General features: G+C 38.6%; 1 protein-coding gene across 42 annotated transcripts in view; it reads right to left on the reverse strand.

Annotated features, from left to right (window-relative positions):
• Nucleotides 1-26,439, reverse strand: part of BAZ2B (bromodomain adjacent to zinc finger domain 2B) — a 120,360-nt gene that overhangs the window by 87,822 nt on the left and 6,099 nt on the right. For 12 of the 42 annotated variants that reach the window (XM_086896501.1, XM_086896492.1, XM_086896490.1 and 9 more), the window contains exon 1: nt 24,319-24,450. The exons of 18 other annotated variants lie outside the window; for them this stretch is intronic. The gene's annotated coding sequence lies outside the window, so the exon portion shown is untranslated. Of the gene's footprint in view, nt 1-23,726; nt 23,922-24,318; nt 24,451-26,439 lie in introns of those variants that run through there. 12 more of the 42 variants (XM_086896503.1, XM_086896491.1, XM_086896471.1 and 9 more) reach the window with 6 other exon arrangements.

Consider the following 26,439-nt stretch of genomic DNA (forward strand, 5'->3'; position numbering starts at 1 on the left):
CCTTGATTGGAGTTTTTAGGCTGAGCATTTTTCAGAAAACAAATGCACAGAAAAACAGGTATTTTTACTCTAGATCCACTTCTACAGCATCACACTGCTAGGAGCATAAAGCTCACCTGTCTCACAGTGGCACAAGTAAGAAAGCACATTCATAAGTTTACACAAAAGTTCAATCATCTACATGAGCAAGAACTTCTTTAAGAGGCAAGCTAGCTAATTTAAATCTAGGGAGGCAGCAGTTGAGTCAATAGCAGCCATAGGTTTTTTTTAATACAATCTTGAACTACAACCTGTAAATGTGTGGGCATTAACGCCAACTGCTTTTTTTGTTTATTCTGGCCACCAATGTCAAGCTACACTCCCAGGCCTGCAAGGAAAGCAATAGGTATTCTCCCTTGACAAAGGACAGCCAGGAAGAAAACATTCCTCACAACAGTCAGTGACATCATCACGAACCTATAAAGGAAGGGTATCATGTTTATTCTCTCAAGGGGAAATCTAAACATTGATGTTCTCCTTCTCTACCCTACTGCCATACTTTGATACCACCAAAAAACCCAACCTACTGGAACCAAAACAAGGGAGGAGACAGAAGATACCACACAGTAATTACACCACTTAAACAATGGGAGCAAAACATATGAGAGAGGGGAAGCTTAAAGAAATGTGCATTTTGTTACACTCTCAATCATCATGCTGGCGTACTACAGCCCTGAACTGTGCCCAAAAGCAGAAAACAAAGTCATATTTCTTTTCTTAAGCTGGAAATGTGGCATTTCCTGCATTAACTGAAGCTCAAAGCTAAAGCACTTGCTCTCAGCTAATATTCTGCACATATGTTCTACTTCTGACTACATACATTTCTGTAGCACTGCTAAATTTGGGGTTTGGGATCAGACCTAAAGGCACTGAATAGTCCCCCAAAACCTGAACTTTGGGACAAAGGTTAGTGGCTCAGCAGAGGGCAGTTAAAAAAGCTCTTCGGGTTCCTGCTTGCCAATAATGATAACCAGCTACTTAAGCACCCAGCAGACAGGTATACTGCACAGTCACAGCTTCCTCAGCCTTGAGCCAAGTCATGAAATAGTTTTAAAAACAGGCTTTACTATGGTTCCCTAATTAAAAGCACACAGACTGGTTTTGGTCCCAGTGTCCAACGTAGGGATTCAATAGCAAAGATACAATTTGGCATGAACTGAAGGAAATTCTACAACACCAACTTCTCCGTACAGTGAAAGAAAAATACTCTAAAGGACCAAAGAATATTGTTTCAGATTAAATATGCTTTTTCTTGGCATAACTGTACACACACAAACATGAAAAGCTCAGGATTTACCATTTAAGTGTGCAATACTGGAAGTCCTTGAAACTTGTTTCTTCCTTTCAGTACTCCCAGTTATTCTATTAAAGCCCTATAGAGAAATATTTTTTGTGGTTTATTTTTTAGATTTGTTTTTAGAACCAATTATTCGAAAGTGTAAAACAAAATATCCTCAGACATAAACAAAATCCTAATGCAATTTAAGAATAAAAGGCCAGAAACAGCCAATGTTCCACGCTCAGTAACAATGGAGAGAGGTGTAAGTTGAGTATTTAAAATAAAAAAAACAGAAACAAAAAAATCGAGAGTGGTCAGTAAAGAATGGGACATTTAACATGGACAAGAGAGATTTTACTGTTTATTTTCAAATTTCAATATTGACTATGCAACATTAATGTAACCTAATCAGGCTTCCCTGCATTATTTCCCTCACTGTGTAAAAGGTAAAGACAAAGGAAGCTTCCTGTGCTTAATATTAGCATATAAATGGAGCCAATTAAGGTTTACTTCAGTGGGAAGACAGGATGAGGTGAATTCCCACCTTTGTTACTCTTATCAGTTTGCAAGGTGGGTTTTTAAGCAAAACTAGAATAACTGGTTTACATTCTGAAAATGGCATCTTCCCATTTAAATCGAAACTTAGTATCTGAAAGCACCACAGTATGCAGCAAAATAAAATGACGTTTTCAGAAAGCTATGAGGGAAGACATTTTCTATCTCGATGGCAATTTGCTTATTTCTCCAGTGCAAATATACCACAAAAGATGTGCCTGTCTTCTCAAAACTTACTGCCCCTTTTAATTATATTGCAAACAAAGACTGAAAGAACACTGTTTTTAGATTACGTTCTTCCTGGTTTTCGTAATTCAGGTCTCAGCTGTGAAAGTTTACTGTGACAGGAAAGCTAACAAAGTTGTAGCATTTACAAGAGACTGGGAAAGTGAGATTAGAGAGCTCTATTAATCCTTTTCATACTTATATTAATATATGTAACCAGTAGTTCTTGAAAGCCCTATAGAAAGAACATTTGATAAAATGAGGGGCCTTTATTCCCTCAAACTTAGCTGAACATTTGAAAAAAACTGAATTAAGTTTCTCTATGTAAGGCAAGATATACCATTTCTGGTAGTTTTAAAAGGCTTAGAAGAAAAGTCATCAACACCTACTAAACACTAGTACAAGTCAATGAATTTACTGAAAACGCCTTCTACTGGAACAGTCAAAAGGAAGAAAGAAGTCATGAGCCTAAACTACAGTTTTAGAAAAGTACTATGATTTTAAAAAACACACACACATTTTAACAGTTTTTTTAAAAGACTTATCTCCTCCGGTGAACTAATGTTAGAGAACCAATCATTCAAAAAAACAGATTTAGAACATGATCTTTTGATCAACCAAAAAAAATCCCATAAAATATTGGATCTGCCAAAGCAAAATCACCCCTTATGATTTTGAGAACTGGTAATTCAACAGGAGCTGAACACCAACATATATTATCAACAATATTGCATCTTCATATTTGTACACTAGTCGGTATGATGAACGTTTAAGCAACAATTGCTTCCCCCAAGACTTTGTGTTCCGGGTTTAATTTCACTTGAAAGGTTTATATAGTCGGGTTTTGCCTGCCTGCATTTTTCCCCCACCCCCTTCTACAAACCAGTGAACCAGTATGGAAAGAGAACAGAACTGAAAATGATTTCTGGATCAAATTTACTTCATTCCTATCCCACATCCCACAATTCTTCTCATAATGGATCAAATACCACCTTCAAATTTGGTTTCCTTCTCCAATCTTTACGTTTTTCAGCTTTTCGGCCTAAAATTTTTCTTAATCAGCTTGACTCCATTTGCTTGAATCCTGCAATTGCTACGTTCTTTACACATTTTTCTTGGGAGCTTGCGGACCATGGGGCAGTGGTATGCAAGGAGGATGCAAGGTTTAAATTTTGCTAAACTAGAGCAATTTAAATTATTTCAAATCCTTGTATAAATCTCCAGATTACCCTCAGAATCCCAGTGCATGTCCTCTTCACCTATTTTTAAAATAGAATAATCCTTCCAAAACAGAAGAGAAATAAACTGTATTCCAGACAAGGCCTTATCTAGACATTCCCAATGAAACAATCGTGTAAGAGAATCACTCAAGTCACTGCACAAAAGCCTCCCATCTAGAGACACATTTACCTCAGCGACTCACTCAAGTATCGGCCCATGAAGACTGACTCACTTGTCACATGCTTCCCCCATGTGCAGAACCCTTCAGAGGATAAGCTCTTTACAGCTCTTCCTGCAGCTTCTAAACAGAAACAATTCAACTGAGGGAGCAGGACCTAGGATCCACCAAAAAATACCCCACATTAAACCATCTTCAGTATGATCTAGTTACACCCTGTCTCATTTCTTCAAGATCTCCTTCTTTCTTCCAATCATTTGCAATTGGACGTTCCTCATATTATTAAGAATTTGAAAAGGAGAAACATAAGCATAGCTTCTACTCCCCCCAAATCACTTGTTTTCTCACACTATTATTTTATCAGTCCTTAAAAAACTATCCACTCTTCACCCACATTAGACAAAATTCTAGAAGTGGCGGGAAAACTACAGCCTCTACCCACATTTTAACTTTGTACAAATAGAATGAAGATAAGAAATGTCAATTCGGTTTCACTGTACTAAGAAATCATCTTTTCAGCAGCAAATGGGAGTTGTCCATTTTTATGGCAAATGTCCTAAGCACAAGAAGCCACATTTTTACACTGAATATGGAAGCACTGCTTTATGAAAGTAGAAGCCACACACTTAGGTAAGTACCTGATTCTGCAGTGGGCAGACTATACTTCTCGGCTGTCGAGGAAATACAGAAGTTAGTCAGCTGCTAGAACAGTGCACACAGCAACTATGGATTGGCCCCAAAATGCCTGACTGAGGCTCACATATAGTTCCATTGTATTTTTTTATCCAAGCAGTTTGATTTATTCAGCTGGTGACATCTCTCATATTCAGTCCTTGTGTACAGAGATCCATCACACAGAACTGCTTAGGTTGGAAAAGCCGGCCAGGACTACTGAGTCCAACTGTTCCCCCATCACTGTCAAGGCCACTGCTAACCCACGTCCCCAGGTGCCATACCCATACAGTTTTTAAATGTCCCTGGGGACAGGGACTCAGACATTACTGCCCTGAGTAGCCTGTGCCAGGGTTTGAGAACCCTTTCCAGGGAATAAATTGTCCCCAATATCCAATCTAAGCCTTCCCTGGCACAAAACCGTACAATCATATCAAAGTAAATCTCTTCTAGACAGTCCTTACTATCCTCTGAATCGTCATATTTCTTTAAGTCTCCATTAATTTGAACTTGCTTGCTTGACCATTTTTTAATATTTTAAAAATATTACTAATCCTCCCACTAACACAATTGTTCATTATTTGACCTCCAAATGCTGAAAACTTTCTGTATACACTCTGTGAAGAACAAAGACAATCCTCCTTTGAGCTTATTTCTGTTTCAGTGCAGCAGACCACAAAACCACAGCAATCAATTGGAGGCTTTATTTAGTTCAGCAGTATTAAAAAACAAATTCAACTTTTAAGTCCTTTTTTGCATTCTTCAGGTAAAGCATGTCTGCAAAATATGCCACTTTTCTGCATAATTATCCTCTCTCTGAAACAGATCAAGCAAAAAATCAAGAATGTTAAGAAAGCTGAGCTATGGGGGTTTATTCACGCTGTTGACCATTCTGTGCAGCTGGACAAGGTGAGATTCTGACACTTGGCTACTCAGAAAAAAACATCACTGTGGAAGAAACAAAAGCTGCATGGATTGTCAAAAAGTTCTGTCAGCACATTGGACAGACTTACGCCACAAACCTTTCCGCATCAGGACCTTCCACTGTTACAACGGCTGAAAGCAATGATGTCAGCTATGACATGGTCTACATCGTAATTAGATATTTTGATCAAGATTCAAGACTTGTGAAAAAATGATCTTTTAGCAAAGCTTGCCCAAAAGTGCTGAAAGGCTTTTGCATTGCTTTAATTAGTTTTCATCAACTCCCACATTCTACAGATATGACAGAATTTTTCTCTGACTCAGCACTTACAGGGATCAGCGAGCACACCTAGGATTAAAAAGCACGGCCATTCTACATAACCTCCCTATGTGTCACTTCTGTACATCTGAGAAACAAAAATTATGTCAAGGATATTCTCTAACAAGTGAGGACATGTTGATTAACAACTCTACCATGCCAGTAGAAAGTGACAAAAGAAACATGGCCGGTAAAAATTGAAAACTGCTCCTCTTCTTGTTGTCAACTTCACTGAAAAGAATTTTTTCTTCTAAAAAAGTGCCATTTCATCCATTAACATCCATTTTGAGCTAAAGAACAAGAGAAAGTCTGAAAATTACCACACTGGCAGGACTTGATCCTTTCTTTGAAGACTGACTACTACCTTGAGACTGCATATTTGCTCTGCAATGTTGGAAGCTCTTGCAAACAAGAGGGGAGCAGCCAAGACATGGCTTCAGCATTCACATAGCTGCTCCAGACTGCCAAAATGACACAGTAACTGTTTTGCGTAGTGCCTCAGCCACAGATAAAACTTCACTGCATTGTACTTGCTTCAGAGAATCCCAGACAGCGTTATGACAGCAATAATCACAGACACAAACATAGCTGAGCAAAAGACAGAGAAAGCAAGAATAAAAAAATCAGACAAAGGAACAAAGCTATTACAAAGTTTCAAAAGCTTTTTTTTTTTTTTTTAATTAATAGATTAAATTACTTAAGAACAAAAATGAAATGCAACCATAAAGTCTCACAGAAATTGAGACCATTAGGATGAAGATTTGTCTTCTTCATCATCAAGTTCTTTAATATTTTGGAAATTCTCTCCACTGATACAAGTACTTTTGTTAGGCATGTGTTTAGTCACACAGGCAGCACATAGTTGAATGTCAGTAAGTCACTTCTATTAAGTCTCCCAGCACAGAAGTCTGGTTAACAAACAGTTACAAAAGGTGTGAAATACAGGTTTGATTCACAATTAGATTACATCAAGTACACAAGCTAATATGAGTCCTACTCTGAAAACTGTAACAAGAAGGTAACACTTTCCATATAAAGATATTATTTCCAGGTCCTTAAAAAACAAAACCAAAGTTTGATCTCCAAATCTTTGAGATGCTCTGATGCGACAAATAGTAAACATCTTGTACCTTCTCCAATAAAAGCAATTACCAGCTGCAAGCTAAAGCATTTCAACCAAATGAAATTGGTAATTAACTGGTTATCAAGCACAGCTGCATTTAAACAGCCTTTGTATCAGATTTTCTGTCTTTTTACTTCCACATCAGTCACAGAAACATTGCCCTGCCTGTATACAAAACCAATTAATCCAACTTGCAAAAATATATTTTCAAAAATGTATGTGAATATATATATATATGTGTATATATAGGGACACCTTCCACCACCCCAGGTTGCTCCAAGCCCGGTCCAACCTGGCCTTGGACACTTCCAGGGATGAGGCGGCCACAGCTTCTCTGGGCACCGTGTGCAAGGACATCAGCACTCACATGGGGAAGAATTCCTTCCCAATATCTCATCTAAACCTGCCCTACCAATTACCTGGCATTTAGAACCCAAGATACCATGACAGAAAAAGACTCCTCATACTGTGTGACACTGGAGAGTTAATTTAAACCTAATGCAGAAGTAGCATTTTTGAGGCAGAAACACAGGTACTGTTGACAGTTATTTGTAATGATTCTCTTGATGAACTACACATACATAAAAGAATTTTTCAAAGTATACAAGAAACCACATAACATGAATCAGGTAGGACATAATGTATTTTCATAAAGCAGAACTCACAAATTAAAATCTGGGGAAAAATAATCCTAAGCAATGTACTGGAAGGCTTATTTGGCAGAGAAGTTGTGCTGAAACCACCACAGAAGTACTGGAAGCCGAGAACAAATCCATTTCCAGAACAACTTAGACAATACCAGGATCAAACCATTTACTACATATCATTACTTGTATTTTATAGGTGCATCAGATAAAACAGGAACCAATTTAACAAATAAGAGCATTTTAGCAACAGAGACTGCTTCTACCTATAAAATACACATTAAGGAAAAACAATACTGCAGTTATAATTCAGTATTGCCCAAGACTGCAGTACTTTCCTTATGCATATGGGTAACACTTTTAGGCACCGGAATATTCTCACAGGGACCTACAGTTTCCCTGTGAAAAACTAAACATAAAATACAATATAAATATACAAACGTAATACAATATTCAAACACACACACCACTCCCTTGCAGCAGGGCAAACCCCTACAATTTCAGGCTCTCGCTCTTTCTCCCAAGACAACAATCAGGCTCCTGCATTGGCAGCTGTCATACAAAACAACCAGAGTAACGCTTATTTCACATATTGCATAGTCCTTAGCAATACTACATTCCCTCTTCTGTGTTTCCCAGTTCATATTCCTCCGTTCTGCTCTTGAGAACCAGTCTGATTTCATGCTCCAACAGAAGAGACACATATTCAAATCTGACTTATATAGCCTTGTAGTGAAAGATGGCAATAACAAATATCCAGTAATATAACTAGCACAATACATAAGGAAAATAGATCAGGATTCAAAGAAGCTGTGATAATAAAATACCTCGTATCTCATTCAAGTATTGTATCTTGATTTTACAGTGCTTAGTAAAACATTTTATTTACATTAAAGATCTTGTAGTCATCTTTATCGGCTTACATAACCATTACATTTAGATTGGAACACTTCTCTTATTAATCATGAGAAAACTTACAAGCTAATGAATCATACGCATTTCCTAGTTACATGTCTAGTACTAGGCAGCATTACTTTTCAAAACAACCACAAAAAAATTTTTAAAAGGGGGGTTTTATTACAAACAGGGCTTTGTTGGGGGTTTTCTGTTTAATTTTTAACATTTGTTAAATTTAAGTTTACTGCCTTACAAAAAATGGCAGTGAAGGTGATAAGCAAACTTTAGCACTGCAAAGACAAAAGGGAAACACAGGTTTTCTTAATTTCAAAAAACACAGTATGTTTATATATACATATATATATCTATATATACATATATATATAGCCACTTTGTCTTCCTATTTGCAGAAATGTTATTAAAAGGCAGAATTATAACCATTAAAAAAAACCCAAAACAACTAGTGAGCAGATTTTATCAAATTAATACAGTAACTTTAATATATTACTCCTCTGGAACAACAGATGGCATTTAATAGGTCCATGTGCAAAAAATCATATCACGGCAATAAAAAAATCCTGTATCACAAAAAACCCCAACAGTACTAATGGACATCTTTTGTTGCTTATCCCTAAATCATCAGGGCAAGACATGAGCTACCTATCAGGCATATATAGTTGATTTATCAGACCACATGGTAAGTATAAGCATGTTACCTGAAAAAAACAAACAATCCACACACCAGTGGTAAAGTCTATTCCACAGATTTTTCTAAATACAGAGTCCTGCTACAGAAGGTTTATTTCCCTGAAAGGCAAAGCAAATCCTTCAACAGAGACTACCACTAAAAATTCTGGAATAGTGAAGTTGTGTTGCTCCCTGCAAGCATGCAAAATATAGTTGACAGAATGAAGCACACATAGAAATATTGTGTATTTTGTTTAGGCATGGATAAATTTAAACAGAAATAACTTGCTCTTCAGGGAAAAAACAAAGGAGCCAATTTTACTAAAAGAAAAATCAACCCTTCTCTCCCTCAGGTCCTAGGTAAGGGAGAATTTGACAGTGTAAATATATGAACTAATCCATCAAAGGCAGAACTGGAGAACTTCCTACTAAGCTTATACTAAAACTATTTTTAAAAAACAGCCCTTATTATTATTCTGAGGAAAAGTAGCAAAGAACAGAAGTTTAACCTATCATACTTTGGGTTCCCTGTGCTCACACAGTTCAGCATGAAGTTCCTAAAAATACCTGTGTGAACATTCTCTCTTAACATGATATAACAGCAGCACAAAAAAACCCATTTTGTACTTGATATATTTGTTTTCCTTCAGGCACCCTTGTATCAAGTCCTCCTGTCTCAGGACTCTGCGCACTAAATGTCAAAACAATATAAACTAAGAAATTACAGAACAACAAAAAGTTATACTTTTAAAGATCACACTGGATCTTTAGAACTTAATCCTCACACATTTTATTTCAATGAATCTAAAATCTCTCAGAATTTTAGAGTCTTAATTCAAGACTCTAGCAATATGCTACACTTCTGGTCAAAACTCATGACTCTGCATGCTCTCGTAATATCATTTTGACACAAAGTAAGTTTAAACAGTTCACCAAAATATCCTGAAATATAGAACAAGTGACACACAGAATCACAGCGTGGTTGAGATTGAAAGGGAGACGGTCTTGTCAAAGCCTTTGTTCAAGTAGTCAATTAGAATCAGTTGTCTGGGACTGTGTCCAGATGACTTTGGTGTATCACCAAGGGTGAAGACTTTGCAACCTCTCAGGACAACCCATGTCAGTGCACAGACATCCTCATGAACAAAAAGAGTTTCCTGATGTTTGGGGGAAACCTCACAGAATAGTTCTGTGGGAGCTCAGGACCTCTGAACCAATTTGATTTTGCAGAAGCCATTTATTGTTTACATTACACACTTATTTATACATTCTAGAACTACTGTTCATGTATCTTTTCATTGGTGCCTCTATCCTGTCCACACGCTCTGCATGCAATCCTCAGGGTACAGGATTGGTTACAGTCCAGGTGTTCAACTACCTTCTGTTATCTGGCTCTTGTAGCGCTGTTTTCTTGTTTTCAGCCTCTTCTTTCTTATTTTTAGAATAGCTTGTGCCTCAGCAACCTTGAGAAATTCCAGAGGGTTTGATAATAAACTCCAAATACGGTTTGGCTGGAGCACATCTTGCCCAAGCTGTTCAGATACATTGCTACATGGGTCAGTCTGAAAGGGACAGCAGCGAGTCATGCTCAAGCAGGGTCATCCCAAAGCACATGGCATGGAACCTCCTGTGTTTCAGCCTGCGCCTGTTCTTGTCCTGACCTACTGAAAAGAGCCTGGTTCTGTCCTCTTTGCATCTTTCACAAAGGTTATTTATAAACACTGATGAGATTCCCCTGAACCTTTTCTCTGAGCTGAGTTCAAGCTCTCTCAGCCTTCCTTTACAGGTGAGATGCTTCAGTCCCTTCAACTCCTTAATGGCCATTTATCAGACACACTTCAGTAGTCCCATGTCGAGGAGCTCAGAACTACACATGCAACTCTACAAATCTCACCTCTGTCTTTCAGCTGTATTTTGAACAGTGAAATCACAAAGAATTATGGTAACAACTTATGAATTGTAGTATTCTTCTGGCAAAAAGATTTATGGTAAAAACTAGTTCAAAGAAACAGAACTTGCGTACCAGTTTCACAGTATGGATGAACAAAAAACGTTGAGTGTTGTGCCACAAAAACAATAGGCTACAAGACATCACTAGAAGTTGAAAGTGTAAAGCAAGTTGGCAATCTTATCTAGTTTAAAATAAAATTGATAATTAGGTGTGAGTGATAGGCTCTGCTGTCAGGATTCTCCACTCCCCCTATTCCTTCAGTCTTGCTGAAGCAATGGTATGAATCTTGGCCACATATTTAAGGGGGGGGGGGGGGGGGGGGGTGTAACCCAAATAACCCTGTGAATTACACTCAGAAAAAAGCGTCTAAAAATAAGGAACTACTGGTAGTCATAGTTTTTTACTTCAAACCATTCACATGTATTACATTCATCATTCCAGTACAAAAGCAACGTACTGGACATTCTACCAGGTTTCTGCAAGATGGGAAGCTAACAGCAGCATGGATTACAGCAAGCCTGGAGACGTTATTACCTATTTGAAAGTCTAGAACTTCTGTTTTAGACAATTTTTCTTCTGTTTTCCCAGTCTTTCTGGGCAAAAATAAGCTTGCAAGTATTTCCTTCTGCTCTGTAAGCTTTCAAGTTCTTAGTTTTTCAAGTTCAGGATAAGAACAAAATTAAGACAAGTTTAGACTTAGGAATCTGTAAAACGATTGTCCACTGATTAAAAGAGAAAATACTGTAAAATACTAGCCTTAAACCTGAGTGGAAAGGGCCACTACAGGATATGACATGACAAGAGGCCACAAGCTAGCAAGCCTGAATTAATGAAATGTTTCTTAGTAGAATATCCCTGACTTTTCAGCTCCTAAAGGCTGAAGTTTGAGCTCAAAAATGAAATTTCCATCACTGTTTAGCACTAATTTAACTGTGCTACTAATGGAATTCAAAGTTACATCTAAGAAGAACATTAAGAGAAATGCTACACATTTTTTAAATATTGCTCTAAGTATCAACCAGTATCTGAGTAACTCACACAAGAAACATTGAATCAGACTACTAAAAAGCTACCATGGAATAGTCTTTTTGTTTTTAACAAACTACATTTGCTTAAAAGGAAAGATGGTCAAGTTACAAGTTTGTTCTAAAACTCACTTTTGGTTTGATATCTACAGAGCACTGATCACTTAACCTCTGACTCTTCCTTTACGGCTCATAAAAAAAGCCAAACCAGAACAGGAAAGCCAGCAACAGGCAAGTTGAAAATTAATTGTCCTGAGGCCATACACTTTTAAAGATGCAACTTCTGATATTCATTGATTTTTATATGCAATATGGTCTATTTACAAGAAAGAAAAAATAAAAAAGGAATTTAAATGTCTTGTTTAAGAAACCAAGCTTCTCTCTCAAGTCCTGTAGAAATTGTAGTCTTACACTTTTGCTGTTCAAAATTAGTTAAATTTATACTGGTCTAATGGTACCTGACTTCTGTTAAGTGAGTGAAAACACATTGTAACCTGCTTCTCAGCAATTCTATGACAACACATTTTCTAGAATCCACAGAAGCTAATTACTGCCACATGCATGAACCAACAGAGTAACAGAAGTAGCTATCTATGCAGGCCTTCTAATATCTGACAAACAAGTCTGACTATTGTAAGTCTAATTTACAAGATGTCAGTGAATCCACTATATCACTGTAATCCAATCCACAGTATATAGCAAGGGGGGTTGGGGGGGCAAGGGTGTGGAGGAGGGCACACACCTCACTTGCCTTAAAAAATAACTATGATTGTATCTTTTAAAACCTTGTATTTTTCACTTATATTTCACTGTATAAAACAGCAAGTCCTGCTTTTATTAATGAAAAAGCAATCAGCTGTAAGCCATCCACGGGACACATGCACACAAGCCACTTCACTGGGCACTGGTAAGCACACAGACTTTGGTTCTGAAAAACCCTCAACTAAAATGAAAGCTTCAGAAAACTGTTTATTATTATGTGCATGTGTTTTATAAATGCAAATGTTTGTTCTCTCACATAATACTGAACTGGAAAGGTAAGTCAGCATAACTAGACTGTGTGCCCTCAATAAGAAGTAATGCGCACATGGTAATGATTCTAAGGTATTTTCACCAATAGAAATTACTGGATTACTTATTTTTTGTAGTTGCAGATATAAACAACACTAGTCATGTTACTTAATAGTCACCAACATTTTCTAATTGAAATCATATTGAATTTATTCTGAGAACAAAATTTTGATCCAAAAAAAGTAAAATTTAGTATCCACTATCCGCATTCTACTTTGCACAAAACCCATGTACATGGTACCATGCAAAAGCTTTTTACTACAGGTCTCCTCATGTGCTACTTCTGAGGTGGCTGAAAAAATTCTCCTGTGAGCAGTGTTCCTATGATGGTCTTCAGCATTTTCCCACTGCCATAAACCAGACCCCATGAGGAAATACCAGCCCACTTCAACAACCCACTTGGCAAGGACATTGCTGACAGCATATATACTTGTTGGACAGTGGGCACACACTGAGGAATCAGAGAACTGCTTGGGGTATTGGTGAAGTAACACTAATGCTGACCTACCACTTCCTTAGATGGCAGGTGTAATCTGTGCATCCTCTTCAATACAGTTACTAATCTTCACAAAACTATAGAACTTTACTGTTGAATGTCTAGCCTACTTTCAGTTATGGCTGAAAAGAAATGACAAAAGTTATGGCAAGGAAATGACAGGCACATGGACAAATAGGTGAGCAAAAACCACAGTCATAAGGTCATAAAATTTTACATGCTGACAACAGGTGCTTAAAAGGTAACAGGCATATGAAGCAAAAAAGTGACTGAGCTTTACAAAGGGATCCCACTTACAAGCATTTCAAATGTCTTCTAAAACATATAACACAGATCATTCCATAAGACAATTGCTTATCTATTTATTTTAAACATATTGAAAAGTATAAAAATTACCACAATTATAAAAATTAAGCATTTAAAGGCCAAGAAATCTTTAAAAAGTGATTGCCCACACTTGTTTTAATGTAAAAGTCTTTACACTATGCACGGATCTCTTGGAACATGTAATTCATTTCCATGACCGCAAAAAGACTGCAGGCTACATTTCAACACTGCTCTGTATAAACCACTTACATCAACACAATAAACTTTGCAATATGCTGTATATCTATAACATCTTAACTGCTAACACTGAAAATTTACTGGCATCTGCAAGAGTCAAAAGACTATAAATTTACCTCAGTAATAATCAGAAACAGGTTGACATAGAAAAACATCTCACAAAAAATAGGCAAGTATTTCAAGCTGCTCTGCATCTTTCTCACATATAAATAAAAGGAAAATGACCTAGCATAATCTATTCCTTTCAGCTCCTAGTATGAGGCAAAAACAGGCATTTTACAACTGACGACACTTACAGGTGCACTTAACATTAGTTTTTACCTAAAGTAAGTGAGAGTGAGTTCCTTCCTTCCAATTCCCCAAATTCCCCAAATGTCCTTTGACTGCTTCTTTGTACAATTAACACACTTCTTTTTGCAAATCATAAAAAAATAGTTCAAAACTAACCCTCTGGATAAGGCTCAACCATGGAATCGGTACTTCACTCTTCTTCAAAAATACACTTTGTTCCATGAGGACAACTTGCTATACCCTCTAAGTCTTAGAGGGGGAAAATCAGATCTGAAAAGCACTTCTAGAAAAGAAGAAAAGAGAACTGTAGAAAAATATACTACTAATACCACAGTTAAACGCCAAACAATAAAGGACCCTTACTAAGTCTGTTGTCATTTTAGTAAAATACATTCTTTCTATAACATTCTTTTAGTAACATTTAGTAACATAACATTCTCTCTATAAGTATTTTTTCTCTTTTCTGAAATTTACTGCTCCAAACACTCTTACATGCATTAAGTGCAAGTATATAACTATTCAAACCCTTTAGATATTTATTTGGCAGGTTGTTGGCAAGTTAAAACAAAAAAGACATGAAAAAAAGCAAACAGAAGGACTTCAGTATGTCATCAAAATGCGGTATACCCATTGTGCTCAAATATACACCCATTCTAAAAACCTATCCTCCAAATCCTTTTTCGCTACATTTAAGGTATGACAAAATCCAAGTGCACTCTCTACTAAGCTGCCAGAAAGATAGTATTGTATTGCTGTGATTTTTTTTCAATAATCCACAGGATTTCACTCCCTTTAGTGAAGGCTTAGGATCTCAACTTTCTTCTCATTTCTCACACTTTCTTTGGGACAGTAGCTTTTTAATATAGTCTCTGTTGACAACGCAGTAAAAAAAATTCAATCACCATCTTACTAAGAGATGGGTGAGCGTGTAATGACCCAAAATCAGAATATCCTGCGTTGGAAGAGACCCACAAAGATCATTGAATTCAACCCCTGGCTCTGCTCAGGATACCCCACCAATCCCACCATGTCCCTGAGAGCACTGTCCAAATGCTTCTGGAGCTCTGGCATCCTTGGAGCTGTGACCACTCCCTGGGGAGCCTAATCAGTGTCCAACAACCCTCTGAGGACAGAACCTCTTCCTGATATCCAGCCTAAACCTACCCCTGACAAAGCTACACAGCTTTTCCCTCCAGTCCTGCCCCTGATCATAGCAGAAATCAGAGCTGCCCCTTCACTTCCCCTCATGAGGAAGCTGTAGACCCCAATGAGGTCTGACCTCAGTCTCCTTTTTTCCACACAGAACAAACCAAGAGACCTCAGCCATTCTTCACATGGCTTCCCCTCCAAACCCTTAACCATATACCTTTTTAAACTCCCATATAAGGTAATTGCTCTGAAAGAGCCAAAATGGGAGTATCTATTGTTTCTAATACTAGACTGCAAGTAAAAGCACCCAAAAAATCTAAATAGGAATTTTCCCTGCTGCTTTGAAAGCTACGAATTGTGATACGAAGAAATTGTTTCTGGTATTACAACTTTTGTAGAGGCTGGGTCCCCCCAGGGACCTACTGAGCATTCTTCCACCTCACTTCTCTCCTAAACCACATGGTTGTAGTCTCAGTTATCTATGACCTAGCTCTTTCTTCAACATTGAAAAGAAGCGGTGAGGTGCTACGGGTAACTCCAAGGAAGAAAAATGATCAAAGATCCAATGGAAAAATACTGGTTTGCATTTCTCACAGTTTATCCTTCTTTTCAATTGCTGTAACTACTCAGACAAGACCAGAGCTGTAAGCAGTGATAACATCTTTTATTAAATCCACTGATACAGCTTGAAAAACTAGACTCTTTCAGGCATGTGTGTTTGATATTTTTATCTCACTGACTAACACAGTAAGAAACCTCCCTTAATGGCTTCCCATTTTCCTGGATCCATCCATATGAACTAAGAATTTATTTACAACTTTGTTCAGCAACACTTTCTATTTACATGCCAGGTTATAAATCAGTAGTAAGTTAATAACTTACAACATACTGGATCAAAAGATGTATGGAGAGCAGGGATTTCGGGCTCTCTTTTATTCCCACAAGAACTAAGGACGTTAGGAAAACTGTTTTTATCAAAAATCTATTACTCCTTATAAAAGCTCACATCACTAGGGCAAGCAAAAATACATAAAAGTTATCAAACTTTTCTGTATAAGCTTGATTTTTAGCTGAAAAGCAAAACTGAATGCAGGGAGATCAACTTCCCATCACAGCTTATTATGTATCAACAGGTAATATTTCTAAGCATGTACTTTTCACATTATAATGATAAATAAGCACACCTTTACAAGATTCCTAGTACATTCATTATTTTCTCCACAGGATACTCAACAGGACTGCTTAGTTCTATTTTACTACACCTTCATTTTGTGTAATACAATCACATTTTGTACTTCTTGGCTTTCCCCCAAAAGCACTGAGTAAACACAATGCATAAAAAAAACCCCAAAAAAACCAGCAACTACAGTGTTAGCAAGGTAACACTGGTTAAATTTAACAAGGACTTCTTATTCTGAGCAACAAATGTTATGAAAGGACTACAAAGCTTGGCTGATGTCACTTTTTTAGTCTTTACATAACAAGATTTCATGTTTAAGATGTATGTCACTGCTCACCCTTACACCTTGTTTCTTCAAAGCTCAGAGTTTAACATTTTATTCAGCATTTAGTTAAAAATAAATATTTAATACTGAGGTTGTTCTACGATGTAAGCATAGCTAAAATGAAGGGTCTCTGTGGCTGCAGTGACCAGATTTCAAATGATGCTAGATCAATAAAGAAAAAAAAAAAAAGCACAAGTACAGTCTCCATGTGTGAGTAGAATGGTTTATAATAGCTTGCAAACGACTATGCACTTGCTGTAACCAGCTGTTCTTAAATTACGAATATGCAACCAATACATGGTTAACCAATTCTTGGTTAAAGCCAAATCCCAGAAACCATTTTTACAGGGAAATCCTAGTTGTTTTGTGCTTGTTCCACATGTTAGGTCTGCTAAGGCTACATACAAACAGCAGTAACTTTGGAACACACGGGACCAAACTATTTGCATTTCATTACTAAGTCCATTAGCACAGCAAGGGTCATCAATCTTTAGGAACTCTCCTACAACAGCGCAGGCAATACAACAATGATCTCCAAGCCAAAAAAAAAACCCTCTACAGCAGAAACACAAGTCCCTTTGCCAAACTTCTGCTTCAGCCAATCAGCCTGTCTGCCCTGACCTGCTTGAAGGCCCACATCACGCTTCAAACACTTAAAAACATCCATCATAAAAAGAAAGACAGGACACTGAATTATACAGTATTAACCTCCAGGTTTGCATACAAAGACATAGATTTATGTCCTAGCACATTAAGAGCTTCAGCACACTGTTCTTTACACCAAACAAGCTGCCAATTTGATGAACCTCTCTGCCCTCAGCAGTACAGTGTCTTCGATTAATAAGCACATGCTTGCAGAAAAGTGCAAGAACAAAAAAAGAGGAAAAATCCACACAATTATGTCCCTGTGCACTGACGGACCACTGAAGTAATTTTTGCCGAAATGACTTCTGGTTGTAGAAAGACTGAGGGCTGAGGAGAGGGTTGTGGGATTATTTTGCTGATTATACTTGGATACTACATACCATTCTTCTAAAATAGGTATCTCGTAAAATGCACTGAAATTGCTTATTAGAGAATCTTTCAGCATCAGAAAAACATTAACTCATTAACACAAATCGATCAATAAATAGGGTCACAATCCAAAAACATTATCTACCTACTCAGTGAAGAAAAAAATACTCTCTGGAAGATTTCAAGGTTTAACTTTTCATCCAACAGACTCGGGACTGAGATTGAAGTTCAAGAACAGCTAGGCAGATTATTTTGTGCCTTTAAATGATTATATTAAATACTTTAAAGAAAATCTACCTTACACTTTCTGTAATTTACAGGAATAAGAATACACTGCTAGGGTTCATCATTACTCAAAAATTGAAAATTCTTCATTATCCTTTCCAAGAATTCCAGAGCAGGACTAAGTTCTGTGTGAGGCTCCAAAAAGACGACAGCATGATCACAGAGTCACTGTATTATTTTTAAGTTTACCTTCTTTCCAAAGGCTTTATGCTGTAAACATTACCGGTGACAAATACTTAAACTGAGCAGTCTCACTAATTACTAATGTAAGGAGTCCATCAGGCAGAAAAAAATTTCAGGTAGTTTTTCTTTACATTTTTAGTAGTTTGCATTTTAAGGTTTTGGGTGATTCCATCCTCAGCAGCCAGAAAAATTTCTGCAATCTCTTTTTGCAAACTACCAAGGCTTAATCCATTCAGCTCCTTACAATGCCTGACCTATATCAACTCAAAAGAGTCTTAAGTCCTTTACACACAGAAAACAAGACATTCAGGAGGCCCTGAAGGGCATGGGTAGCAAGGTAAAGGAAGAGAATTCACATTAAAGGCAACAGGCTGACAAGCCCAGCCCTATGGACTTTTCCCAAGTTCATACTTTCAGAGACTACGTTTGAAAGATCATCTGTCACTAACCAAGTTTAAAACTGTACACGTGTTTCGATATTGGTCTTTTTTCCAATGATCCAAAAGATATTCTATAAAAAGAGAAGGGAGTGGTATTAGGAATTGTGTCCAATGCATCAATTAATTCTGTTAAACTAAGCTGGGAAAACCCTTGTATCCTTTGTTCTGTTGCTACATTAAAAAGCTGAAACAAGCCCTAAGACTTCCTCACACTCAAAGAGTTTCTTTTACCTGGAGCCTCATGAAATGCTAACACTACAATAAAATAAATCACAATTTCTCCTCCCCGCAAAAGAAACAAAAATCTAAATGATACCACAAAATTACTACTTTTACTTTTATAATTTATTTCCATTTAAATATCAATGGAACTTCTGTACAGGACTTTAACACAGTTTATTTGGTTTTTAATTTTTAAGGAGTAGCTCAAGACCATGGCACTATATAACAGTAAATTTAGGACAGTAATGAGCTTAAACACTAAAGAACTTGGATAAGAACTTAACACAGCTAATAGGTGAAACTGTGTGCTAACTGGATTATATGTTCTACATACCTTTCTTCCACTTAAAACTGTATGATTAAGAAACAAAATAATGGCAAAATACTGCATCTTGCCTGGCCCTTCTGCAGAGGCTGAATGAACACATGGTTCTAGTTTGACTACCTGCTGCATTCTGCTTACCTACCCATAGCAATTACCCTGCGGACCAACAAACCACCCATTTCCTTTTTCAAGGAAACAACTACCCAACACACTGCATATTCAAGTCAGTGAAGACAGCTTTTTTTATCCTCTACCACCAGCTACTTGTGATGTTGGTAAAAGACTAAACCCTTCCAGACTCCTTATCTCCACAGTAAGTAACACTGGAACTAATACTGTCTCGCCTTCATAGAGTCCCTAAGAAAGACAAACTAAAAAATTAATGAGAACTTACTGTTTTCCTCACACAAATCTTCTGGTGATTTCTTGTTTGTTGCTATTTACAGTATAAATTGTTTTAAAGTAAAAATGTAGCCGTATACAGTAAAAAAAATCTTTAAAAGCATAGATGTCAATTTAAAAAAGGACGTTTCATTTCATTCTGTGATGCAGTGCGGAAGATCATCTATAACTAGATTCCAAATACTGCATAATGTTCTTCAATACAAACTTCCCATTTCTGTAAAGTATATTGACCAGCATATAATTAGTACATTTTTGTCTAAATTCAGAATGTTGTAAACTATCAAACAATCACAAAAATCACTGCTAACTTTGACAACTGTTTCTGTGTTCCTTGTGGTGGCAATTAACAATCACAAACTAGTTTATCATGTAGTATGACATAATTCACTGAATATACTGTAGTAAAACTACAGTAATAACTCAGAAGTTGAACCACACTTGGGAGAAAAGTGGTAGACTGTGGCAATCTTCCTTGGGCCAAATTATCTAAGTGATGAAAACACTAAATATCACTCTTAATGCTCTATTACAATAGTCTGTTTATTAAAAAAAAAATAAAAAATTCCACCAGTGTTTACACTATTAAGTTTTATTTAAAGATACATATACATCAGAGTCTGGGAGATGGATCACAGTGAAGGGATTTGAACATGATGTGTTCATACAGTGAAACCCTTAATATGCCAGAGGGAGAGGGGGAGGAAGGGTGTAGGAAAATGCATTGTTGGTTATACCTACCACAAGTCAAGATCTCCTATTCCCAAAGATACCATTGTAGGAAAATTATAGAACTAACAGCAGTGAGGTGCTCCTTTCCCTCATTCTGGGATATGAGACCGGGTGGACAAGCTTCATTTTATTTGCAACTCTGATATTCCACATCTCGCATAGGAACAGGAAAGTAGCAACAAAGACCCTAACAACTGCAGTTCAAGCTGGGAGGGACTGTTCTATTTGAATTCAATGACACCACTAATGGCTTCTCAGCAGTTTCATGAAATCAACCAGCTGTCAAATCGATGCATCAGAAGGAACAGTTATGCACTCCCGTAAGAAAAAGCAACACATCAGGATGTTTTGCAAAACATCTGCTCCTTTACAATGCAGTTCTACAATAAACGTGCAGACAAAGAAAACAAGGAAAAGGGGAACAGGACCTATAAGGAAAGGCTTCTATTACCTTATTTGCTTTTTAAGTGTGGCCCAAAAAAGACAAAAAAAGACAGCCTTGTAGAACTTTCTTCTTAACATAAGGTCAATATAAAGATTAAACAAATATACTAAAGTGGTTAACCAATGCTCTTTCCCTCCATGATATAAAGATATTGCTAGTTTACCTTTTGAAAACACGAAATATTTTATTACATGTTCAAGAAAACCAAGTATTTTTCACCAAAAGGTACGAAGCATGTATTGAGGGTTTTTTTCTCTTTCACACTACTCAAAAAAAAATTTCAATGGCACTGACAACCTACAAGAATCTTAAAAACAACAACCCTTTCATGGGAACACAAACCTGTAAGGAACCCAGCACAGTGGAATTCAATTTAAGAAAATAATTTGGATGAGGAATATCAGTATGTCGTGGTTAAAGAATGATAATTCTCCAATTCAGTGCTCCCACTGAAACCATGTGATGCTCATTCACTCCCTCCCCTTCTTTGGGATGGAGAGAATTGGAGGCACAAAAGGTAGAGGTCTTGGGTTGAGATAAGAACAATTTACAGCAATGAGGTAAGAAAAAGTACAGCAATAGCAACAACACCAATGACAGAGACTACAGAAAAGCATCCAAAGATTCACAGGGAAACAATACCCTAGGTTCATTTGGAAGAGAGTCCTTCTTGCTCCAAAAGGAATAGAGTGCCTTGCGTGCATTTCCCACCGCCAACTTACCAAGGTAAGGTGGTCAGAACTACTGGGTCCTGGCCATTCCCCTCCAGGCTACTGCAAAAATGAACCATGTCCTGGCAGGAACTAGAAAACAGCGTCACAGCCCCAGTTTATTTTCAATACACAATAGTCACAAAACCTTATACTGGGCCATCCAGAACAGACTTTGGATCAGGAATAAAAAGGAAACAATACCTGATCCTCTGAAGAAATATTTTTTACCTTTCAGAGAGCTCTGTTTATGAACAACTTCATCACAACCTGATACGAATACTCCCCTTGCCTACAGGAATTGGTACGACCTATGATTCAACCACTATCACCTGCTTGAAGGGAACACAGAATTTCTCTAACACTGAAGATTCCTTAACAATTCCTAGTGCTTTCTCTACATACACTTCACAAAAATCATCTTGTCTAGCATTTTCTTAACAGTTTGCATTTATTGATTTTGCAGCATTTTGACAAAAACGTGTACATAGTTCATTATGAGATGTCGAAGCTATAATGCCATTTTTGGAAACTACTTATCCTCTGTTGCTCACCATTTATAACCTATCCAATCTTCTAGACCTTTATTGCATTTCTAATTTTGAATTACCTGCTGTACATGCTTTCAACTGTTTAAACAGTTTCATTTACTCAGCATTCACAGATAGGAAATAACAAATCCAACCACACTTTCTGATGCATTTAGGAACAAAAAATAAAATAAGCATCTGACATTTGCTCTAACATAACTTCAAGGCTTTAAGTACAGCATTCAATACTGATGTGGATAGAAAGTCTAGATGAACAAACAGCTATTCATACTACTGTCTGTTAACTGTTTTTCCCAATTCTGAAGACAAAGAAAATGCAAATTAAATACAAATAATTTCATATTCTCCATAGTGTGACTTTAAATATGCAGCAAGTCAAACAAGCATAGAAAGAAGAATGGAAAAACAAAACTTTAACTACAACAATTATTCCCCACCAATTACACATTTCACTAAGTCATGTGACCAGAAAAACTTTCATGAGATTAAAAAACAAAAACCAACTGAGAACCAAATTAACACAACAGTACCTTTTATTGTTCTCCCTTTCACAACAGCTGATCCAAAATTCGTAGTCAGAGGAAAAATGATTTGTTGTTGGATAAGGAGTTGTTGTACAGTCAGTTCTTTCAATGAGCTTAGTGCAGTAACTACATTTAGCCACACACATTATACAGTACCTGGAACATAACCCAAACTACATGTAATATTTATAGGTACTTTCCAGATGGAACCCTTTAATAATACACCTTAATAAGTTTGTTGCTTCCAAACCATACCTCCAAGTCTGTCATTTAAAAATGGAGGTCTGTATTGCCATGCCCCTCATGCCAAGAAGACACTGTTTATTTCTCAGGGAAGATCCTGTACCAGGTGTTTCATGTAAACGTCATATCAAATTAATACTTGCCATAAACAAAACGAATGCAGATCTCCAGATAATTTGTTATTTAACATCGTAACTTCAGAACTGTTTTTTAAATAACCCAAAGGTTAAGCATTGCACATTAAATACTAAGGCCAGGGTGGAAAAAAAAGGTGGGAGGCATAATTATTTTCCAGATATGAAACCAAACACCAGATAAGGAAGCATATTCACTGTGTCCCCCGTATATGCACACTCAACTAGGAACCTTTCTCTTTAAAGTGCGGTTTACAACACGTTAGATCAGGAATTCCAGGGGAAAGCACAGTCTTGGAGAAAAATCCCCTTAAACTTTACATGACGTCACTATCTGTCCCTATAACATTCCCTAAACTTTGATGCTTATCCAGAAGCGCTTTCAGGTTTTATACTCATTCCCTCCTAAAAGAGACGGTCGGACTTTGGAATAAAAATTTGCCCAAGATGGCGAAAGGCTTGTTGTTTAGAGGGCAGAAAAATGGAGGATATTGTAATATACACAAAGGGATAAATTTCAACAACTCGGCCCAACGCTGCAGCTGCTTGTTTCTCTTTACAAGGACGGGACGCGCACAAAGCCGCGGACAGAGGGGCCCGCAGCCAGCCGGCTGTGAGGAGCGGCGCCCGCTCCCGGCCCGCGCCGCGCCCCGCGGAAGGAAGGGAGGAGGGAGGGAGGAAGGGAGGGAGCGCCTACTCACCCGCGCGCGGGAGCGGGGGCTGCACGGGGCCGGGGGTCACCCGCGGAGGGACAGCGCGTGCTTCGGCCGCTGCCCCGCGGCCGCTCCGCGCGGCCCCGCCTCGCGCCCGCCCTGACACCGCCGACCGAGGGGAGCGGGGCAGCGCCCGCCGCCAAGAGCGGAACGGGGCGGGAAGGCCGCCGGGAGCGGAGCGTACCGCACAGCGCCACACAAAAGAGCCGCCCGGTGGCCGCTAGCAGCCGCCGCGCCGCGCCGCCCCGGAGGCTGCGGGCGTCCGTCGGCAAAGACGTGACCGGCGCCGCCCGGCCAAAGCACGGGCGTGCGGCCATGAGCAAAGTTTAAAATCGCTCGGAACACAGCCGTCCCGTCTGCAGACACTCCCGCCCCGGCCTTTCCCCGGGACTCACCTCTACGCAGCCACTCCGCCACCCGCCCGCAGCCTTGCCCGGGCAGGGCCCCGCAGCGGGACTCGCGCTCGGCCCACACAACAAAGGGGCGATACGCACCGGCGGGGACGCGGCCGGCGAGGCGGGCGCTACCCGGGTTCGGGAGCCTCGGCGCGGCAGAACACCAACCTACCCCAGCCGCTCACCTGGGAGAAGCTCCACCGCTCGGTGCGCGGGCTGCGCGGCTCTCGCTCTCCCGCTCTCTCCCCTCCGCGGTGCGGGCGGCGCGCGCCGGGCCGGCCCTTCGCGGCGCTCCCCGGAGCCGGGCGGGGGCGCGCGCGGGCGGCGGCGCGCGCGGCGGCCGCCCCCAGCCGGCGGGACCCTGGAGGGGGTCGCGGACCCCGCGCCCCCACTGACGTCACCACCGGCGCTCCCCGCAGGGCGGGCGGCGGGGCCGGGCTGGGAGCGGATCTCGGTGCGGGACCCGCGCCCGCCCTCGGGCTGGGAAAAGTTTCGGACGGCCCACGTTCTTCACGCAGCGACAGAAAGTTCCAGTCCGCCTGGGGTCATTTTTTAATGATAACTTTATCGAGCGGGGGAGAAACAAAGTTGCCCACCTTAAGAACCCACAGATTAAGTTTAGGTTAAAAATACTAATAAAGCAACAACAGAATCTGTTATATAAACAAGTGCCGTCTACGGAAATAAAAAAAATAAAAAAAAAAAAAAAAAAGACGATCCACTTCTAAAAGAAGAGACATTTTAAAGAATCAACGTTCAAATTTTAAGTTCTTGAAGTACTCGATAAATTCAAGTAAAGCAAGGCAACAAGGGTGGCGGAATTAAATTAAATTGAAGGAGAAGTATTAATACCAGTTATTGACACAAGAATTAAAAATACATATTTTAAAACCAAATTTTCTCGCCTTGCCTGAAACAACCCAGAGAGGTTATTTGTAGAAAGTTAAAAGGTGTGCTTCCCTGCACCAACCCTTCACTCTACACACATGGTATCCTCTTTTTTTTATTTCTTCTTTCTTTGGCATAATCTCAAACTCAAGCAGGGTTAAAGTACACTGCAAGAGCCCAAGGACTGCTCCCTACAAACCGTAACTCTATAAAGGTAAACCATAGTGCAATAAAGAATACATGATTTCAGTGTGATTCGGTAAAAACATACTTTCAGAATTCAAGAATATCTACAGCTTGTTAACCTTATTAAATACTATGTATAAGGATTTTAAAAATCAACAGTATTTCTAAACAAAGTCGATCTATGCATAAAAAATATGCACATGTAGAAGGATGCCATTGTCTTCTGTTTCCTCTTCAGCCACTGGCTGCGATTTTAATTGTGCTGGAGGATCTTCATTAGTATTAACACATGGGGAGATTTCACAAAGCTGCTTCATTAGGAAAAAAAAAAAAAAAAAAAAGCCTGGCAGACTAGCTCTTTTTGCATGCAACGAGAATGTCAGCCTTACCTCGGTCATTTGTAACATAATAAGTGCAAGCACAATGATTGCAGTGCAGGAGCATTGGGGGAAGGGCAAAAACACTGACTAATACGGATATGAGAAAAGAAAGCTTCTCATTACACAGTAAAATTTATGCTAAAAATTAGTGAAGATGATGTCTCGTGAGACTCATGCTAAATATATTAATGTGCTTATATGTTTTTAAGTATTATTTTTGGCTATTTCATTCCAAGGATTCACATCCAGCAGCAAAGGTTTCCTAGCATTTATTGATTTTTTTTTGTCCACCACATTCCTGTAATACAGATTTTAATCATTTCACTACACCACACTCAGTAATTTCATTTAAAAATGGAAGCTTCCATCCCCAGAAAGGCATTTAATTTCAATGACACACAATTTCTTTTAGCAGCAAACTGTCTCAACAGTAAAAGCTGGCCTAAGGTTCAAATGCATAATTTAGTCCCAAATTCTCCATGCTCTGCATTCCTTTGAAGCTATAATTTGACTAACTACCTAATAACTGTAATAAGGACAATGATTTCCTTATAATATGGTATTAACCCACATTTAACTCAGAGGCTGAGCTCTGTACATGTTTGATTGGGTCAGTACCTCTCTAACCTCAAAATTTACTAATAGTGGTCTAAAAACATGTGTGGGGTAAGAACCAGTACAAATACAATAAACAGCTGCTTTGCTCAGAATGTTGTCCAACAAAAGCTCACACATTTTGCAATACAAGAACACTGCCACTCATATCATAACTGAGATAACAGAATTTTGTAAGGGGAAACAAATAATGGATTTAGATAATTCATTTTCAAATTTACTGGATGTTTGGTGCAT

Source organism: Cyanistes caeruleus, chromosome 7, assembly GCF_971803275.1.
Source record: "Cyanistes caeruleus chromosome 7, bCyaCae1.hap1.1, whole genome shotgun sequence".
Lineage (NCBI taxonomy): Eukaryota > Metazoa > Chordata > Aves > Passeriformes > Paridae > Cyanistes > Cyanistes caeruleus.